Genomic DNA, 18,828 nt, shown 5'->3' on the forward strand with positions numbered 1-18,828 from the left:
CTGATTCTCAGAACAACTGGTGTCCTTCAAGTGCCCAGGGGCCAGGAGCACAGGCAGGCAGTCTGCATCCCCTGAGCACTATAGAGGACACACAGCACTCCCCGGATCCTAGCATGGGAGGGGGAGGTTTTGGGGGACAGGGTGGGGGAGGAGCAGTGTACCTCTCTCTGTATTCACTAGCCACTTCTACCCTGTGCAGCTCTGAGGAAGCTCAGGCAGGCATGGGGGAGCTGCTGTTGCTCTGCAGCTTCTGGGGCAGGATTCCTTTCATAGAATCATAGAATATCAGGGTTAGAAGGGACCCCAGAAGGTCATCTAGTCCAACCCCCTGCTCGAAGCAGGACCAATTCCCAGTTAAATCATCCCAGCCAGGGCTTTGTCAAGCCTGACCTTAAAAACCTCTAAGGAAGGAGATTCTACCACCTCCCTAGGTAACGCATTCCAGTGTTTCACCACCCTCTTAGTGAAAAAGTTTTTCCTAATATCCAATCTAAACCTCCCCCACTGCAACTTGAGAACATCTTTCCCCATCCTTAAGCCCCATGGAGCCCCCACCCCTGCACACAGCCTATTCATGTGGGTGCAGCAACAAAGACTTGCACACTCCCTAAACTCCCCCAGCATTGCAACTCCTATTCCCCATGCAAACTGCCCAGGTAAAGGATGTGGGCTCTAGGCAGCATGGGCAGGCTGCCGGTTAAATGTCACAGCCGACGTTTTGTTGATGTATCCTTAACCGCTGAGCTCGGTGTTCGCCAAGGCGCTCTAATTGTCTCTGTTCACAGCATTACACAGAAGGCCTGCATTGATCCTGCTGCTGAGCCCAGGGTTCACAAGCTGGGACTTGTTCCCTAATCAGAAGTTAACTAACTGTACTCTACAGTACGTGCCTTGAGTGCAGGGCTGGGTTCTGTGCAATCAGAGGCAAATATAGGACTAGGAGCCACTGAAATTGGTTTCTCATGTAACGGGCATTAGAGTTCTTCTTTGCCAATGTTTGGAGCCCGTGAAACCAAATGTCTGATACCACTAGCCAAGAGGGCCTAACGCCCAGCGCACTCTGGACGCGGCTTACGCAAACGGCATTGTGGCGCTTTATGCTTATTGCCTCTGAGCGACTCCAGCAAATGTGCTCAGTTTTCCAACCGCCAGCCCTGCAAACTCACCCTGAGATCTGAGCATCGTGGTTCTTCCTGACTCATGCACACAGGGATAACGATTCTGCAAGCCAAATTCTGCTCTCAGCTATCCCTACACGCAGGGGTAACTGGGTGCAGAATTTGGCCGCGCAATGGGAATATAACTGGCAATTGGGCTGATGGTGCTTGAGCCAGAATACACTCCAGCTCCTGCTTCCTCAGCTGTGTTGGCTCTGCAGGGACAACAGGAATCTTTGATTTCTGCCTATGAAAGGTAAAAAGAGTGGAGCATGTGTAGGGTGACCAGATGTTCCAATTTTACAGGGACAGTCCCGATTTTTGCATCTTTTTCTCACATAGGCACCTATTATCCCCCTCCCCCCACCTCCTGTCCTGACACTTGCTATTTGGTCAGCCTAAGCATATGTGACCCAGCAGAGATCTCAGGTCTCCCAGTAAATTATAAGAGCTGAGAGGTACACCCAAGAATATTTGCATTTTCCCATTATTTGTTTAGAGATGCGATTTCATGAGGTGCCAGGAGCGACAGTACCTAGTCACTAATAGATCTAGCTCCAGAGAAGAGTAGAAATTGGAAACACCAGAGTACCAGCCCAGGGAATTGAACCCTAAAACCTCCATGCTACTCATCTAAATCCAGTAGGGACCGGAAGTTGCAACAAAGGCTGTGTAGTGACCTAGTGCACAAATCTCCACATTACAATTAGTACCTTTGTTGACAGGCACAGGAGAGGGACCAAACACTGAAGGGGCCACAGAGTTGGACTGATTGATTGGTATTTTCTATTATTTAAATAGCAGCAGCATGTAGAGGCCCCAGCCAGGATAGGAGGGCCCCATTGCTGGGCAAACGCATGGCAAGAGACAGTCTCTGCTCTGGAGAGATTGCAGACTAGACAGACAAGGTGTGGGAGGGGAAACAGAGGCAGAAACAGGGGAAGCAGGAGGTTAGTGGCGCAGCCAAGAATAGAACCCAGTCTGCAGTGCCCTACTCACTAGACAATGCTGCCCTTTATAGCACCTGATTTATCTTCTGACTCATGGAGCCCTCCAGAAAGGCTGCAAGCTCTCTGGGGCAAAGTCCAGTTTTCTGGGAAAGGCCTAGCACACCTGGGCACTATGAGATAATAAATAATGACAGTGGCTAAGATCTTGCCCCCGCAGGTTCACACATGGAGGAGACTCTGCACAGATCTCACCTTCCCAAGTGAAAGGGGCGGGGGCTCGGCTCAATGTGTAATGCCAGTCCACTCCTTGGTAAACTGGGCAAGCAGAGAGGGCTGGAGACTGAGAGAGCCAGGATGGGGACAGACACTAGATTGTGCACACTGTCATCCTTCTAGTCTTGCAGTTCCTAAGGATCCAATGGCACTGCACGACCAGAGAGCTTGGGGACCCACCAGGGATCGGAGCGGATTTTGTGCCACTGCCCCTGGCCTCGCATGGGTCACTGTGAACTTCCAGGCTTGCATTCAGACCCTTGCATCATTATGGAGACCCACTGACGGTCATAGGTCCCCTCCACTGGGGCACACCCAGCTTGTATAATCAGGGCCGTAGAGAGCCATCCTGCAAACCCTTACTCATTTGTGCAGCCTGTGACTGCTCATGTGAGTAAGGGCTACTTGTGTGAGTAACAAGGTTTGCGGCATCAAATCCAAAATCAAACACAAATGATTCACCCATGCAAAGAATACTGCAGCCTTGCACAGCACTGACCGTGACTGCTGGTGTGGTTTTAACGGCAGTGCTTGTTGGCTGTTACACTAGAAAGCAATATAGCTGTGTCATATAAATAAGGGTACTGTAGCTCTTTATACCTACCACTTACAGAGAGGAGAGAAACAGAGGAATATATCTCAGGTGTGGAGTCCCACCCACCCACCCACAGTGTTATTTGGCTGATTTGTTTAAACACACAAGGAAAGTACCCTTGAAAGGAAGAGGCCTGGGGCAGAGTCACTAGTTCAGTTATCTGTAGGTCCCAGGGGAGGGATGGTGGGGACATGCAGCCAAGAAAGCTCCAGAGAAGGTTTTTCACTTACGTGTTTTCAGTGGGAACATCTGGGAGGATAGAGCAACTCGAAACAATCGGCAACGATGCCTTAAAAAGAGACTGTCAGGCTGGCGCAAAGTAAATGTGGATTCAAAGTGATGTGTCTATAAAAACGCACCACAGAATTCTACAGGCATGAGACAAACCTAGTGCTGGGTCCTTGGTTTCTTCATGTCTGCTTTTCAGGAGCCTGGATGCCACTGTGAGAGGCACTGTGGCAATTAGTAAATAATAGTAATAATATGCTTCAGTTTATAATGTTCTTACAGCTCTGCTGGGTCAATCTGTGCAGTCCTTACTCAGACAACACATCTGTTGACTTTAACGAGAGTGAACAAAGCCCTTGTCTAATCTAGACATAGATCTGAACCAGAACCGCAGATCCAAACACCCCTACGCTTTGCTAAAGTGCTGCTTTTGGCACCTTTCCGCAACGTACATGTTATTCCTTCTGCTTTCTTGGCACCAAGTCTTTACATTGCCTCTGTCAGCAGAGAGAAGCAGCCATTTTGAGTTTGGTCCGGTGAAGACAGTCAGCAGAGATACACTTTATGCTGTCTCAAAGAGCCGGCATAAAGTGTATTTTTTAATAAAAATTGATTTTATTGATTTTATTGATTAATAAAGTGATTATTTTTGTTCTTTCTTGTTTTGTTATTCTCTTAAACTAAACTAAACTAAACTAAACTAAAGGTCAATCAGGTTCTCCCTGAAGAAGTTGTTTGCTCTTGGTGTATGGAAAACATAACAGGGAGCATACCTATCTGGACCACAACTGACTATGTTATACTGTATCAGGGGAAATATGTTTCCGGAGCCTATTGGAGCAGGTAAATTACTGATAAGATCCAGTATCATTGCGTCAATGACCAAAAACCTGGATTCAGACTGAGAAGAAAATCATGAGGGATTTATTCATTGTTGTGTCAGGCTCTCTGAGGTACCACCTGGCATTGTAACAGCAACCCCAATAGCTTCCTTATTGCACTATACCATTTCGGTTCCTGTTTCCTGTGCATGTGCACTCTGCATTTGGGATTTTTATTATACCTTCAGGGTGGTCTGAATGCAAGCAACAGCAGGTGAAATTACCCCATCTCCTGGGGATTACTCCAGAAAGTCAAAACCATGGTATTTTCATGGAGCTGCTTTTCCAATGCACGTTTTGACAGCTAGCTGTGAAAATAATGGAGCGAGCGTTTTATGGCTCTTGCTGGCTTAAGAATTTCCTATGCTGGTTAACAGCCAGAGCATTTTCTGGCTTGATCCTGGCAATATCCCTCTGACCAACTGTGGAAGGATCGTTTATACAGTATATCTGAAAATTAGGCCTTTGTGCTCCTATATGGGAGAAAACAGTAGCTGCAACGCATGGAACTTATCTACCTGGCTGGACTGTATTTGCTGATACACACAAATGTCACACAAATGATACACACAAAAGTCATTAATGCTTTTTTGAGTGTTTGAAGTTGTAGATAGGCAAGAGTGTCATTTCCTCTCTTGTCATTAAGAGCTGTTTATTTTTCACCTGTATGCAAACAACCAGGGCAGACAACGGGCCAGATCTGACCTCACATGCCACTCCAGCAGTGCAAGGGAACTGTAGAAACAGCTCAGGATCTGGCCCAACTTTTAAAACAAACCTCTGAGTGGTTTGAAGTTTTCAGCTTGATTGATCTTAACGTTTCCCCCATGGATCGATCCTGCTTTCCAGAGCGTGAATTTCAGCTCCTGAGGGTTTTGCAAAGCTGAATGCAAAAAAAATTGTTTTTCACTCTTTGGTTTGTGCGGCTTTGCTACGCGCACCTTGAGTTTTGCTAGAGTAAGCCCCAAAATATAAAGTGAAACTTGGCCCAAAACAGTGAGTTTTGCCTGGTGGTAGGCCAAAATCGTGCAAATGCACCTGTCCACAGAAATTGTCCCAGTTGTGAAGTTGTGCTATAAAAGCAGGAAACTCGTTTTTCTTCTAACAAGCATTTAATATTTGCTGTTGCAGCGGGACAGATAGAACCACTCTGCTAAGTAATTGGCAACTCTCTGCAGAGTTTTCTAAGGAACAGGAAGTCATACCCTTGGCCCCCAGTCCTGCAGTCTGTTCTGCAAGAGTGCACCCATATACCCATTGGGAGTCTAAGGATACATTTACACAGCCCAGAAAAACAAACGAACGAAACCCCACAGCCGTGAGTCTCAGAGCTCCGTGCAACTGACTTGGGCTCATGCTGTGGGGCTAAAAATAGCAGTGTAGCCATTTGGACTCAGGATGGCACCCAGGCTCCAAGACCCTTCCTCCTTGCCAAGTTTGAGAGCGCAGGCTCCAGCCCGAGCCCAAATGTCTACACAGCTATTTTTCACCCTGCAGTGGGAACCCAAGTCAGTTGACCGGGGCTCTGAGACTTGCTGCTTGCAGGTCATTTTTGGATGTGAAGACATACCCTTAGGTAACAGAACTGGTGCCAACTCTCGTGATTTTATCATGACTCTCATGATATTTGATGCTTTTTTTAAATCCCCAGCTTCTCGATTCATGCAATTTGGCTAGAATCTCAGCTTTCATTTGTTAAGAGTGCATTTCTAGCAGGGCTGTCGATTAATCGCAGTTAACTGACATGATTAACTCAAAAAAATTAACTGCGATTAAAAAAATTAATTGATATTAATCTCACTTATAACAATAGAATACCAATTGAAATGTATTAAGTATTTTTGGATGTTTTTCCTATGCTTTAACCCATGCAGGGCAGGGGTTTAATAATGACATAGCGATGGATCCTGCAAGGTGCCTAGTGCCTCTGAGCACCCTGGGTTGAGGGAGCTCCTTACTTCGTAAGAATGAAATTCTTGCTGCCGTTGTTTCATCAGAGTGGACTGAAAGAAAGATCAATTTGCCAGTGTCGCCAGCTCTTGCAGTTTTATTGCAAGCATCACAATATTTGAAGTTTTTCTGAAAGTCCCTGCTCCTGGAGTCCTGTGATGGCATGAGAAGCGCAGCTTTCCTTAAAAAGTACATTTCTAGACCTCACAGTTATAAAGAAAAGCTTGAAAATGTAACTCACACACACACACCCTACCCCCTACAGCCTCAAGTACTGGAAAGTAAATTACAAGGTCAAAAAAGTATTTAAAAAAAGGTCATGATTTTTAAACTGATCTCATGCTAGATGGGGAGGGCTCTGAATTACTATAGTGAATTCTTTCCCAGGTGTCTGGCTGGTGGGATTTGCTGATATGTTCATGGTCTAACGGATCACCATATTTGGGGTTGGGAAGCAATATTTCCCCAAGTCAGAGGGGCAGAGACCCTGTGTTTTTGTTAGGTTTCAGAGTAGCAGCCGTGTTAGTCTGTATTCGCAAAAAGAAAAGGAGGCACCTTAGAGACTAACAAATTTATTTGAGCATAAGCTTTCGTGAGCTACAGCGTAAATTTGTTAGCCTCTAAGGTGCCACAAGCACTCCTTTTCTTTTTGTGTTTTTGTTGTCAGTTTTTCGTTTTTGATTTTTGCCTTCCTCCGCAGCGTGGGGCACTGGTCACTTGCAGGTTTAAACTAGAGTAAATGGTGGATTCTCTGTAACTTGAAGTCTTTAAACCATGATTGGAGGACTTCAGTAACTCAGCCAGAGGTTGGGGGTCTATAACAGGAGTGGGTGGGTGAGGTTCTGTGGCCTGAACGTGCAGGAGGTCAGACTAGATGATCAAGATGGTCCCTTCTGGCCTTAAAGTCTATGAGTCTATTCTGGGGTCTGACACACGATTTTTGAACACTTGTGCATAGCCATATTGTAATCTTGGATCCCAGATTCTTTAATAAGCCAGCACAGAGGGCAGCAATGGGGGCAGGTAAGGGATATGGCCCTGTGATCTCCATGTATGAGGATACAGTGACCCTCCCACACCATGCAAGGGGTGACAAGGGGTTGCAGCTGTGGAGCTCTGATCTGTGACCCCCACCCCAGCTCCGGGGGGGAGTGATTTCACCCAGCAGTGAATACTTCTTGCTCAAGAGCACTGCTGTGAATTTAGTCTTGTGATTCAAGCACCTGATTAGGTTTACGCAGGGCTCATTAAACAGTAAAAACGTGTGTCTGACTCCTGGCCACCCCCCAGTTGTGTTGACAGAAGTTACCGTGGAAGCAGGAACACTTGGCTCTGACACAAGATGTGCTCTCAGACCAATTCTGGATGAAAATGATAAAAACCCTCTATATTTTCAAGGGCACAGGAGTTGAATCTGCACTCTTGTCTCACTGGCTTCAGTAGGCATTTGGGGTGCTCCAGGAATGCAGTTCATATACAGTAAGAGAAAAGGATAAGAATATCTCATGGTTATTGCAATGGACACATTTTTGAGTCAAACATCTCTTCCTAAAAGAAGAAAATTGAGTATGTAAAATTACATTTACTCTAGTCTAATGTACAAAGTTAAACCAGACTTCACTGATGTAACTAGCACAGGGGATAAGTAGACAGTGGATTCTTCTGTATACAGTATTTAAACTTTTCTGCCTGGTTTGGATGACTAGTAAATATTTCCTTTTTCATGCCTTAGCTCTGGGATACAGACCAAATTAAGGATAGATACAGGTACGTAGTTAAAATTGCTGGGTGGGAACCAGAATTTCGGTCTTACAGAAAATTCCACAGTTTTCAGCTTTTTTTGCCCCACTCTGAAATCAACTGAAAACAAAAAATTCTGAAATTTCCTGCAAAACAAAATTCTGGAAAAAAAATGTCCTTGATCAAAACATTCCATTTCAACAAAAACAAAACAGTTTTCTCCAATTGAGACCTTTTAAAACTTTTTAAAATAATTTATATAAAAAACAATGCATGGCATTTCAAAAAGTTGTTTCAAAATGGAAAATTGAAACGTCCCATTCCAAAAACATCACAAATATTTTTTAAAAAAATATATGTCAATTCTGACAAAAAATGTTATAGAAAAAAACCACAATTTTGGTAATGTTGAAACATCTGGTTTCAATACTTTCAGACTTTTGACATTATTAAAACACTTAACTTCTTTTTTCCAAAATGAAAAATATTTTGATATAGATGAAAATGACATTTTTGTCGAAAAACTGTTTCAGTGAAAAATTTCTAACTAGCTCTGGTAACATGCTTAATGATAAACCCGCGAGAAGGCAAAGTGAATGGGATGGCTCACAGACTCATCTCTCTCTCCAACAGAAGTTGGTCCATTAAGCGATATTACCTCACCCCGCTCACCTTTTCTCTCAGACTTAAATTTCGGCACTTTCTTAATTATCTTCCCCTGACTCAGGGTCTGATGTGGCCTCATCTCCGACTGACCCACCTGGTTACTCTAATGAAGCTTGAGTATCCTAGCCATAAACCACAAGGGCACAGGGATGACTCACCATATGTGCTGAGGTAAATATTTGCGGTTCCAAGAGGTAATCACACAATATTAACCCTGAGATCCAAGAAACTGCAGCCCTTCATCTAAGGCGTTGTCATTTCCTCTGGCTGCAATCCAAAGGGAACCTTAGACAAACCGGTGTTACATTCCTGACCTGGGCTAGTCTGTTTGCATTTGCTAGGGCGGGGTGGCCAAAACGTGACCCATGATGGAGATGCAGGGGAGGGAACAGCTGTACCACCTATAGAATTGGATTGAGACCAGGGTCTGTATTCTCTTTGCATTGCCCTTTTGATCCAGGTTGAAGGGGGATCTCTTCTTGGCAAGGGTGTGTTTATATGCAGTGTGTGGCAGGGCATTGTGGCAGTATACTCACTCATCTAGGAAGACTCAATGTCACAGGACATGGAAATACAGCTCTCCTTTATCCCTGCCTCAGAACAAAGAGAATGACTTTCATCCTGTCCCAAGGCCTCATCACTTCCTCTCTCTGTGGAAAGTGTCCAATGGTCAGATTAGGAGCCGGCACGCAGCAGGAGTATTGTTTGGGGTGTGCTTTCCTAGTATGAGGGTGGGGTTCAGATAGCAGTGAAAGAGGGGGGAATTGATCCAGATTGGAGTCGTGACTTACCCCACCTCCCCTGTGCAGGAAGTTCTCCTCACTCCCTAGACTACCAGAACCACTCACAAAAGCCCTCAAAACCACTAGTTTTGGGGTATCTTCCTCCTGGCACCTGGCCATTTTCTCATGGGTTAACTCTCCTCTTTCCGCCTGGCAGCACAGACAGTTTGTCTGGGACATTCCCAGGTACATCTCAGCCTGCAGATTTGTGCATGGATTATAATTACAGTTCTGCTCCCCAGCCCTTCCATGTAATCAAGTTAAGATCAACTGTGTGTCGAAACATCGAGGAGTACGTGTTGCACGTTAGAAACTAACAAATTTATTTGGGCATAAGCTTTCGTGGGCTAAAACCCACTTCATTAGGTGCATGGAGTGGAAAATACAGTAGGAAGATACATATAACAGTACATGAAAAGATGGGAGTTGCCTTACCAAGTGGGGAGTCGAGACAATTCAATTAAAGTGGGCTATTAACAACAGGACGAAAAATCACTTTTGTAGTGGTAATCAGGGTGGCTCATTCCCAAACAGTTGACAAGAAGGTGTGAGTAACAGTAGGGGGAAATTAGTTTTTAGTTCTTGTAGTGACCCATCCACTCCCAGTCTTTATTCAGGCCTAATTTGATGGTGTCCAGTTTGCAAATTAATTCCAGTTCTGCAGTTTCTCGTTGGAGTCTGTTTTTGAAGTTTTTTTTGTTGAAGAATGGCCACTTTTAAGTCTGTTATTGAGTGTCCAGGGAGGCTGACGTGCTTATGCCCAAATAAATTTGTTGGTCTCTAAGGTGCCACAAGGACTCCTCATTGTTTTTGCTGATTTAGACTAACACGGCTGCCCCTCTGAAACATGTGTGTTGGAAGGGAGGCTGGCAGGCTTCCTGAAGTCTTTACAATGAATCTGGCTGATTTTTCCAGCTGATTTTTAATGAACAGCATCTTAAATCCTAGAATCCAGGAAGGAACTTTGGTCACAGGCCAAACAGAGATGGCTTGGCAACTCCAAGTGTGCAAAGGTCCAGATGACAAAGCAGCCACACCCATGTCCGCAGCTGGAGAGAATGACGGTCCAGTGGTGAGGGTGCAAGTCTGAAATTCTGTCAAACTACGGTTCAATTCCTTGCTTTACTTCATATGTCCTCTGTGACCTTAATAAAGTTACTTAGGGCTTGTCTTCACCTTGCATTTAGCCATGACTCACTGAGGGCCTTTCCCACACCTGAAGCAGAGCTCTATGTAGCTTGCAAACTTGTCTCTTGCACCAACAGAAGTTGGCCCAACAAAAGATACAACCTTACCCAGCTCATCTCTCTAATAGCAGGTCAGTGACAGTGCCCACAATAGAACTCGTGTTTGCTTCCTTCCAGCCCAGCGCCCCCCAGACACTGCCCCACGCTGCTTCTCTACAGCACATGGGCGTTTGCTGGCTTCATTAAATCATGTTTGTAAACCTTAAATGAAAGATGCCACAAGAATACCACTGTTCATCCAGTTGTGAGTCCACTACACTAGATCAAACAACGAACTTCCAGCAGGTTTCAGGGGCGAACGCTCGACTCCCCTATGCCAGCAAATCTGTAATGGCCCATCTTATGCTCCCTGCTGAGCATGAGATAGAAATGATGAGATGGTCTCTAATAATAGGTAAGGCCTCATCTGGAGTACTGTGTCCAGTTTTGGGCCCCACACTACAAGAAGGATGTGGATAAATTGGAGAGAGTCCAGCGAAGGGCAACAAAAATGATTAGGGGTCTGGAACACATGACTTATGAGGAGAGGCTGAGGGAACTGGGATTGTTTAGCCTGCAGAAGAGAAGAATGAGGGGGGATTTGATAGCTGCTTTCAACTACCTGAGAGGTGGTTCCAGAGAGGATGGTTCTAGACTATTCTCAGTGGTAGAAGAAGACAGGACAAGGAGTAATGGTCTCAAGTTGCAGTGGGGGAGGTTTAGGTTGGATATTAGGAAAAACTTTTTCACTAGGAGGGTGGTGAAACACTGGAATGCGTTACCTAGGGAGGTGGTAGAATCTCCTTCCTTAGAAGTTTTTAAGGTCAGGCTCGACAAAGCCCTGGCTGGGATGATTTAACTGGGAATTGGTCCTGCTTTGAGCAGGGGGTTGGACTAGATGACCTCCTGAGGTCCCTTCCAACCCTGATATTCTATGGTTCTATGATTCTATAATAACCTGCATATGTGCTACTGTATACATGGGGAACTATGTCATTTTCATGCCTCTGTTCTGCTGGGAGCCAAGAAGAAACCAAATGCAGAAAGTTCATAACTAGTGAGGGATTTGGGCTCTTCAATGCATCAGGAGGGTGATACTGTGTATGTGAACTGATGTACAATGAGGAAGGGAACTGATGATTGGGACTAGACTATGGACTTATTACTCACAAGAATCCAGAATGGCTGTGTGCATTTCATTCGTTCCTAAGGCAACTAGTGATTAGTAGCTATAGGTTCATAGGTTTTTCCTTTGCTTGCCAAGAAACGCCCCAGAGATGAGAGGGATGGTTAGAGTAGGGCATCTGAGCCTTTAGCGACAAAACCAGACACTGACTCTAGAATTCTAGCTTCCTTGGAATGGGGAGTTATTCACTGGAATTTGGGCATCTGGCAAATATCTCACTTCAGCTCTAAGCTCTAGCTGTCGGTCTAGTGGCTAGGCACTGCACCCCCATGGAGGGGGGGGGGGCAACAGAGTTAGGTTCTAGTCCTGGCTCTGTTATTTATCTATCTGCTGCTTGTTGGGTAAGTCACTTAATAACACCTACATAACACTGTTCATCAGTAGATCCCAAAGTGCTTTAGGAAGAAGATCATTATCCTCATTTATCCCCACGGCTGGAAGCAGCTCCCGTCCCTTCCCTCACGCACAGTGCCGAAAGGCTGCTGCTGGCCACATTCTGGTGTGAACCCTGGCAGAAATCTTGGGGGGAATGACATGTGACCTTGTATGCCCCCACAATGTGTTGTCTCGGGAAGACACAGAACCAGGTACCAGGAGAGGTGGGTCTGTCCTGGAGGCCCAGCCAGACATGGAGGGCAGAGAGTGCCGGGCAGGGAGGGTCAGGTCAGTTGGTCCGTCACCACCCCTGTGTGAGAGCAGTATACAGGCATGTGTGTGTGTCATCTCTCCCTGTGTGTGTGAGGGGGGAGGGGAGGGGTGTGTGTCACCCCTCACTGTGTGAACCCTAAAGGCTTAAAGATAAGAAGATAAATAAAAAAAAATCCAACTACACAATGTTTCTTTTTAACAGAGGCTCAGTCAACTTGATGTTAATTTGAACATTTGTACTGCATAGTTCTGATTGATTGCTGTTGATCTCACTTGAATATGAGTAATTTTACCCGGTGTCCCATATTCCGCATAGGGAAATATGGTCACCCTACACATACCAGTTCCAGAAAGAAGTGCCCATCCCACCATTCAGCAAGGGAATGCTGCTCTTGAGCTATTTTCAGCCCAGCTAGAGGCAGAAAGTGTTGGGAGCCTTATGAGAATGCAGGTTCTTGCAGGGTCTTCTGTGGATTTGGGCAGCTCAGAAGGTTTGACTAAGGCACAGAAAAGCAGCACGGTCAGGGAGGGTGTTATACAAATGAGCGGAGTGGCCATGGCACGGTAATGAATTCAGTTGTGTGGTGGGTTCACTGTCACCATGGCGTTACAGCTTATCATTGCCAACAGGAGCTCCTAATGACATTACTGGGACGAGCATGGGCACAGGAAGTCAGGCAATGGAGATAAGTAAGAAGTTGGCCAGAGACAAATAAACCACCATATCTATAAATAATATTTTGGTTTTAAGCACCACATGGCGGCACTCAGTGAAAGGACCACACCTGCTCCTGGGTATTATTGATCACCATTTTATTTTCATAACACACTGGTGTGCCCAGTGTGTTACAAAAGGAAAGAAGACAATTATTATTGCCTGGAAGCTTAACAAGGGCATCGTAAGAGGCAGTCTAAATAGACAAGACAGACAAATGGTGCAACGGGATGGGGTGTTGCTTAGGGGCTATAGCACTGGTGTGGGACTCAGGAAAACAGGGTTTTATTTCCAGCTCCTCTGGTGACCTTGTGCAAGTCTCATCATCTCTCTGTGCCTCAATTTCCCCATCTGGAAAATGAGGATAATGATCTTCTTCCTAAAGCACTTTGGGATCTACTGATGAACAGTGTTAAGTGACTTACCCAACCGGCAGCAGATAGACAAATAACAGAGCCAGGACTAGAACCTAGCTCTGTTACCCCCCACCCCGGGGTGCAGTGCCTAGCCACTAGACCACACTGCCTCACTCCCCCCCAAGCTTCTTACAGAGCAATCTGGATGAAGAACATGACAAGGGATTACAACAGATAGGGCCCTCTTCTCCCTCCACAGGATACAGAGAACTCCCTTTGACTTCACGCCCCTAGCTGGGTGGAGGAATAGAGGGGGAAAGTAAGACCGGAGAAAACAAGAGGACAGCGACAACACATTTATGGAGAGAGCATTCTTGTCAGAGAATTCAGATGACTGATTGATTATTAGCAGAGAGGTGGTCAAGCCGTGCAGATCAGATCAAATTTTTCCACCAGTTGTGGCTATTTGGATCTGGGCTTTTGGTTTAGGTGTGTTTTGATGTTCAGCATCAGGCAAGACATAGCACCTGGCTGAAGCTGGTACTGATCAAAAGCCAACAACTGTCTATGACTTGCTGCCTGGAAATCATGGAAGCAAAGCAGTTAACTTGACTGCACGGTGTTTCAAAAAATTGGTTTTGCAGTGATGAGTGAACTTGAAAAGTGTCTAAAGTGTCAGATGCTCACCTGAGCCCCTTCAGTACAGGACCTGGGCTGGGGTCTTTGCCACTGTAGCTTAGCCTCTAGTGAGATTTCCCATGCTCCCTAGCTGAGAGAGGGGTGCATTAGGTCAGGGATATGACTGGATGTATTTCTAAAATACATCCTCTAGGTCAAGCACAAGTTATTAGGCTCAATGCAGGAAATGTGGGGTGAAATTTCCTGGCCTGTGCTAGGCAGGAGGACCTGGTATAAGATCCTAACAGCCCTTTCTGGCGTTGGAATCTGTGCATTCTTAGGTGGTAGTATGGTGCGTCTGCTTCTGAACCAAGGCACACAGAACCTGGGAATACAATTTGAATCTACTTTGGGCCTTGTTTTCAAAAGGGCCTCACCCGGTTTTCATTTTTGTGGCCTGGCAGTCTACTTGGAGGGGAGGCAGTGATGCAAAAAACCTGGGATCTGTTCCCAGCTCTACCACTGGCCTGCTGGGCGACCGTGGGTAAGTCACTGTCCCTCCCTAGGCCTCAGTTTCCCATCTGTAAAATGGGGATAATGATACTGGTCTCCGTAAAGCACTTGGAAATCAATGGGAGTTAGGAACCTAAATACTTCTGAGGATATGGACCTTTGAGATCTACTGATGAAAAGTGCTATATAAGACCTGGTTATTGTTTTTACTGTGAGAGCACTTAGACTTCTGACAGCTTGACACCAGGATACAAAGAATAGAGGCCATTTTGCAAAGAAAAAGTGTACCTTTCTTTCTGGCAACAAGATATCAACTATAAACATTTGACACAAATGTAACTTGAACTTTTCTGCACTCCGAGATGTGGTCCAAATTTGCTCTGACCTGTGTTTTATCCAGATAAATTCATCCATCCTCACCAGTAAGTGTTTGACTCTGAGATCAGAAAATCTGCAACCCTGGACTACTGAGGTGGAAATTTCCAAAGCCACCTAAGTGACCCCCAAGGAATGGGATTTGGGTATCCAAATCCTTTATGTGGTTTTGAAATCTTAGCTTAAAATATCCTACCTATTCTTCAGGATGAATTCCATTGAGTAACACTGAGTTCCCGGATAAAAAAATATACTATCTTAGAAGGTAAGAGGAATTTGAAGCTCCAGGACTCTACTGTGGTCTGTCTGTCTGCCTTCCTTATTTATTTATAAAGGACCTATAATTGTGATATCCAGGCACCAAATTAAAAAAATTAGCTTGCCTAAAAGCAGGCAGGGGTAATGCGGCATTCCAGTAATAGCCCTGGAATACTGACGTGACCTGTCTCTCCCCCAAGAGAGAGTCTTCTTTGTTCCTTGTTCTGGCAGCTCGCCGTCAAGGAAAATGTTAATTTTAAGCCAGTGGCCGAATCTTTGTCTTCTGCGGGCACCAAATGTGGGTGTTGGTTTTCTGCAGGTTACTCCAGCTGTTGAGAAACATTCCTATGCTAATCCTAAGGAAACAGGAAATGGAGAGTGACGCTCTAAATAGGGCTGGGTTTATTTAAGTACAACAGAAGCGCTGTGACATCAAGCTGGCTTGTAACCTTAAAGGAAAACTTTGCCCGTTTAGCTTAGTCCCGTCACTTGAAAGCCAGAAAGCAAGAATGAGAATGAAGCACAAGTGAGGGCCGGAAACTGTACTCTTCTAGGGGAATCAGCCAGAGCGTGCCTGAAGGAGGACTGAGGAAAAAATGGAGCAAGGACCTCAGTGTCTAGCCCATTATTAATTTTAGTTAATTAACACAAACTGGAGCATCCCCCACCGCGCACAGCCTGAGTTGTAACCCTCAAATCTAAATCAATATTCTGTCCCACACCACAAGTCTGGGAATGTTTCAAGCTAAGGTTTCATTATGATCCTTTAGACAGATAAAGACCAGAACAAATTTTAGATTCAGGTCTAGGTAACAAATTCATCCTGAAGTTGCAGCCCCAGCCATGTGTCTCCACCACTCCAGGTGCCTTGTCCCAATAGACATCCCCCCCAGCTCTGGCTCTTGTGCCCTCTGCACTTAAATCAGGCGGCTTCCTCCTCCGAGCTGCTGGGAGTCAGAAGGGGGGTGTCATTGAAAACCCAGGATAAATGGCCTCCCTACTTTCAGGTCCGGTACCTGGCCCTGAAGTAGCCCACAGCAGCCCCAGGGTGCAATTGGATAGTGGCTGGCTGGAGCATGCTCTGTGCGCATGGAATCTTCAAATTTTTTAGCTGCAAAGCTCTAGCAAGTCAATTTCTGAGCATGTGTGAACTGCAATTTTTCAAAGGCTTATAACTTAGCCAAATGTGGGCAGATTTTCATGGGGATAGCTAAAGGCACATCCCTGTCACAAAGACCTGTCTGCTAAATGTCAAGTCCCTGCTCCCCAGCATGGGGTTGCTAGAGCTTTTCAAAGACACACACACACACACCCTGAATTTAAAGCAGGCAATGTATTTTCCCCTAGCCTTGTTCTCTGAAACAGCTGAATCAGTTTGGTTGAAATTTTAAAAAAACAAAACCAAATAAAACAAACCCCTTGAGTCAGACACCCAGCATGGAAAATTTCAGCCCCAATGCCTGACGTTTGGCCAAATTATAAGCAACTGAAAGGTCTCCTGAAAAACAGGCGGTGCTCCCAGCCTCATAATAAAATGCTACATGTAATAAAATGGGAAATCTCACTGTTAAAGGCTGCTTCATCCTAGGACTCAGAAAGGTACTTTGGAAGGGCTAATTTTCCCCTCTGGAATGAATCAAGTGTCAGGTATTTAAAAAAAAAAGAGGTGGAGCGGCGGGGCCGGGGAAGTAGAGGTGGCTGCTTCTGGACTTCTGTCAACAAGGTCTTCAGAGAGGTTTAAGAGATGCAAGATGAACACCCTGCAGTCTGATGAGGACACTGGGTATGCTCAGTGTACTTTTTAGGAACAAAGTATAAACTTTTCCAGGCAGCGCACTTCACAGACACTTTGTTTGCCAAGCTGCCTTGCCTCTTTGCTGGTGATGAGTTTGTTTAAACATGGAAACGAACCAATATGTCATCCAGTTCCTCACTCCCCCGCTCTCGGAGAATACGCAGCCTGGGAGATAAGCTAAAGGGGAGAGATTTTTGCAAAATCCCCTTGGTAAAATATCGGCAGCACATCATGTGGCAGAGGCATCTATTGTATTGCAATAGTGCCTCAGAGCCACACTGTTAGATCAGGAGTCCATTGTGCAAGGGGCTGTGCAAACCAAACCAAACCAAACCATAGTCCCTGCCCCAAAGAGAGTGCAGTCTAAGGGCAAGTCAACACGACAAAATTAAGTCAATCTAAGTTACGCTGACATGCAGCCACTGCAGTAATTAAACTGCTTTTGCATGTCTGCACTACGCTTGGTGGCGTGGCAGTTCATAGCCCTGGCACCTCTGGGCTTGCTGAATCAGTTATGAATGTAAAATAATTACTTGTGCCCTGGCACATAATTTCTTGAGCCCCAGCACCTCTTTCATTACAAATTAAACACTGACTACGCTCCTTGGGTCGGCGATGCATGTCCTCACCAGGAGCGCTTGCAGTGTGGGACAGCTTCTGAAAGGCAACAACGGTTGATGTAAGCAACCTAGTGTCTACACTGACACTGCATCAACCTAACTACATCGACCTAAGCGCTACACTTCTCATGGAGGTGGAGTTATTAAGTTGCTGTAACGGGCGAGTTACATTGGTGGGAGCTACATTTTAGTGTAGACACTTCCAGGGTTAGGTTGATGTAAGCTGCCCTATGCTGAATTAACTGTTGTGTAGACTAGGGCTAAGTAAACTGCCTCCTTCAGAAACAAGTTCCTGTCCCGTCCCCCGTCCCCTCTTTTTTTGCCCAAGGAGTGTTCTTCCTCCACCTGAGCACAGATTCTAGACAAACATAAACTTCCAGCGGTAATTTGAACTCAAGAGCATAATTTCCAGGGTGGGTTCTCCCACTCCACCATGGTCTGTCCAGCCAGGACATGAAATGCTGTGATTTTCCTGTTGTCTTTCCATGGGACATCGCCATTGTATTGTCCGCATCTGCCTTTCAGCATACATAACCCTGTACAAGTAGCAGATACAGTGTTCCCTACTGTCCAGCTGAAATAAGTGTTACATCACTGCCTGTTTAAGAAGCAGCTAGGCCCCAACGTCAAAGTGCTCTGAGACCTTGGGTACAAATACGTCTTCGGGGAGTGACGCATGTGTAAAGAAAAACCAGAATGTGCAGGGCTCTCTCTTGATAATCCCACTGCTTACTGAAGGTGGAAAGAGGTCAGCAGATAGCATCCTGCTTGTGTCATTGCTTGCAATACCAGAGAGAATGCTGCAGGAAAAAATGCATACAGTTTCAGAGTGGCGAGATAAGGTAAGAGAAATAATAATCAAGCATAAATAGCAAGAGCAAGTGCACACAGTAGTTTGGAAAACTTATAATGACACATGTTAACTTGATAGTTAGATCTGGAAGCTATATGAAGGGATAGGGTATCCAGCTTAGATAAGATTGTTACAGTAGATAGACAGAGAAGATACATTAGTGAAGAACTGGTGGGAAATGGATTTCCCATCCCACGAAGCTATTGGAGATTTCCAATGTGCTCCCTTTTTGCATTGGGATGAAACCAAGACCTTCTGAAGTTTTTCTGGGGGGCAGGGTGGGGGGGGGGAAGAAAGAGGAAAGAGATCCACCACAGAATAGCCAACAGATTGGTGGCTAAGGTATTCACCTAGTACGTAGGAGAATGGCAAACCAGGGACTTAAATGTGGGTCTCCCACATCCCATGTGTGAGTGCTCTCACTACCAGGCTCCTGGTTGTTC

This window comes from Lepidochelys kempii, chromosome 14 (assembly GCF_965140265.1).
Source record: "Lepidochelys kempii isolate rLepKem1 chromosome 14, rLepKem1.hap2, whole genome shotgun sequence".
Lineage (NCBI taxonomy): Eukaryota > Metazoa > Chordata > Testudines > Cheloniidae > Lepidochelys > Lepidochelys kempii.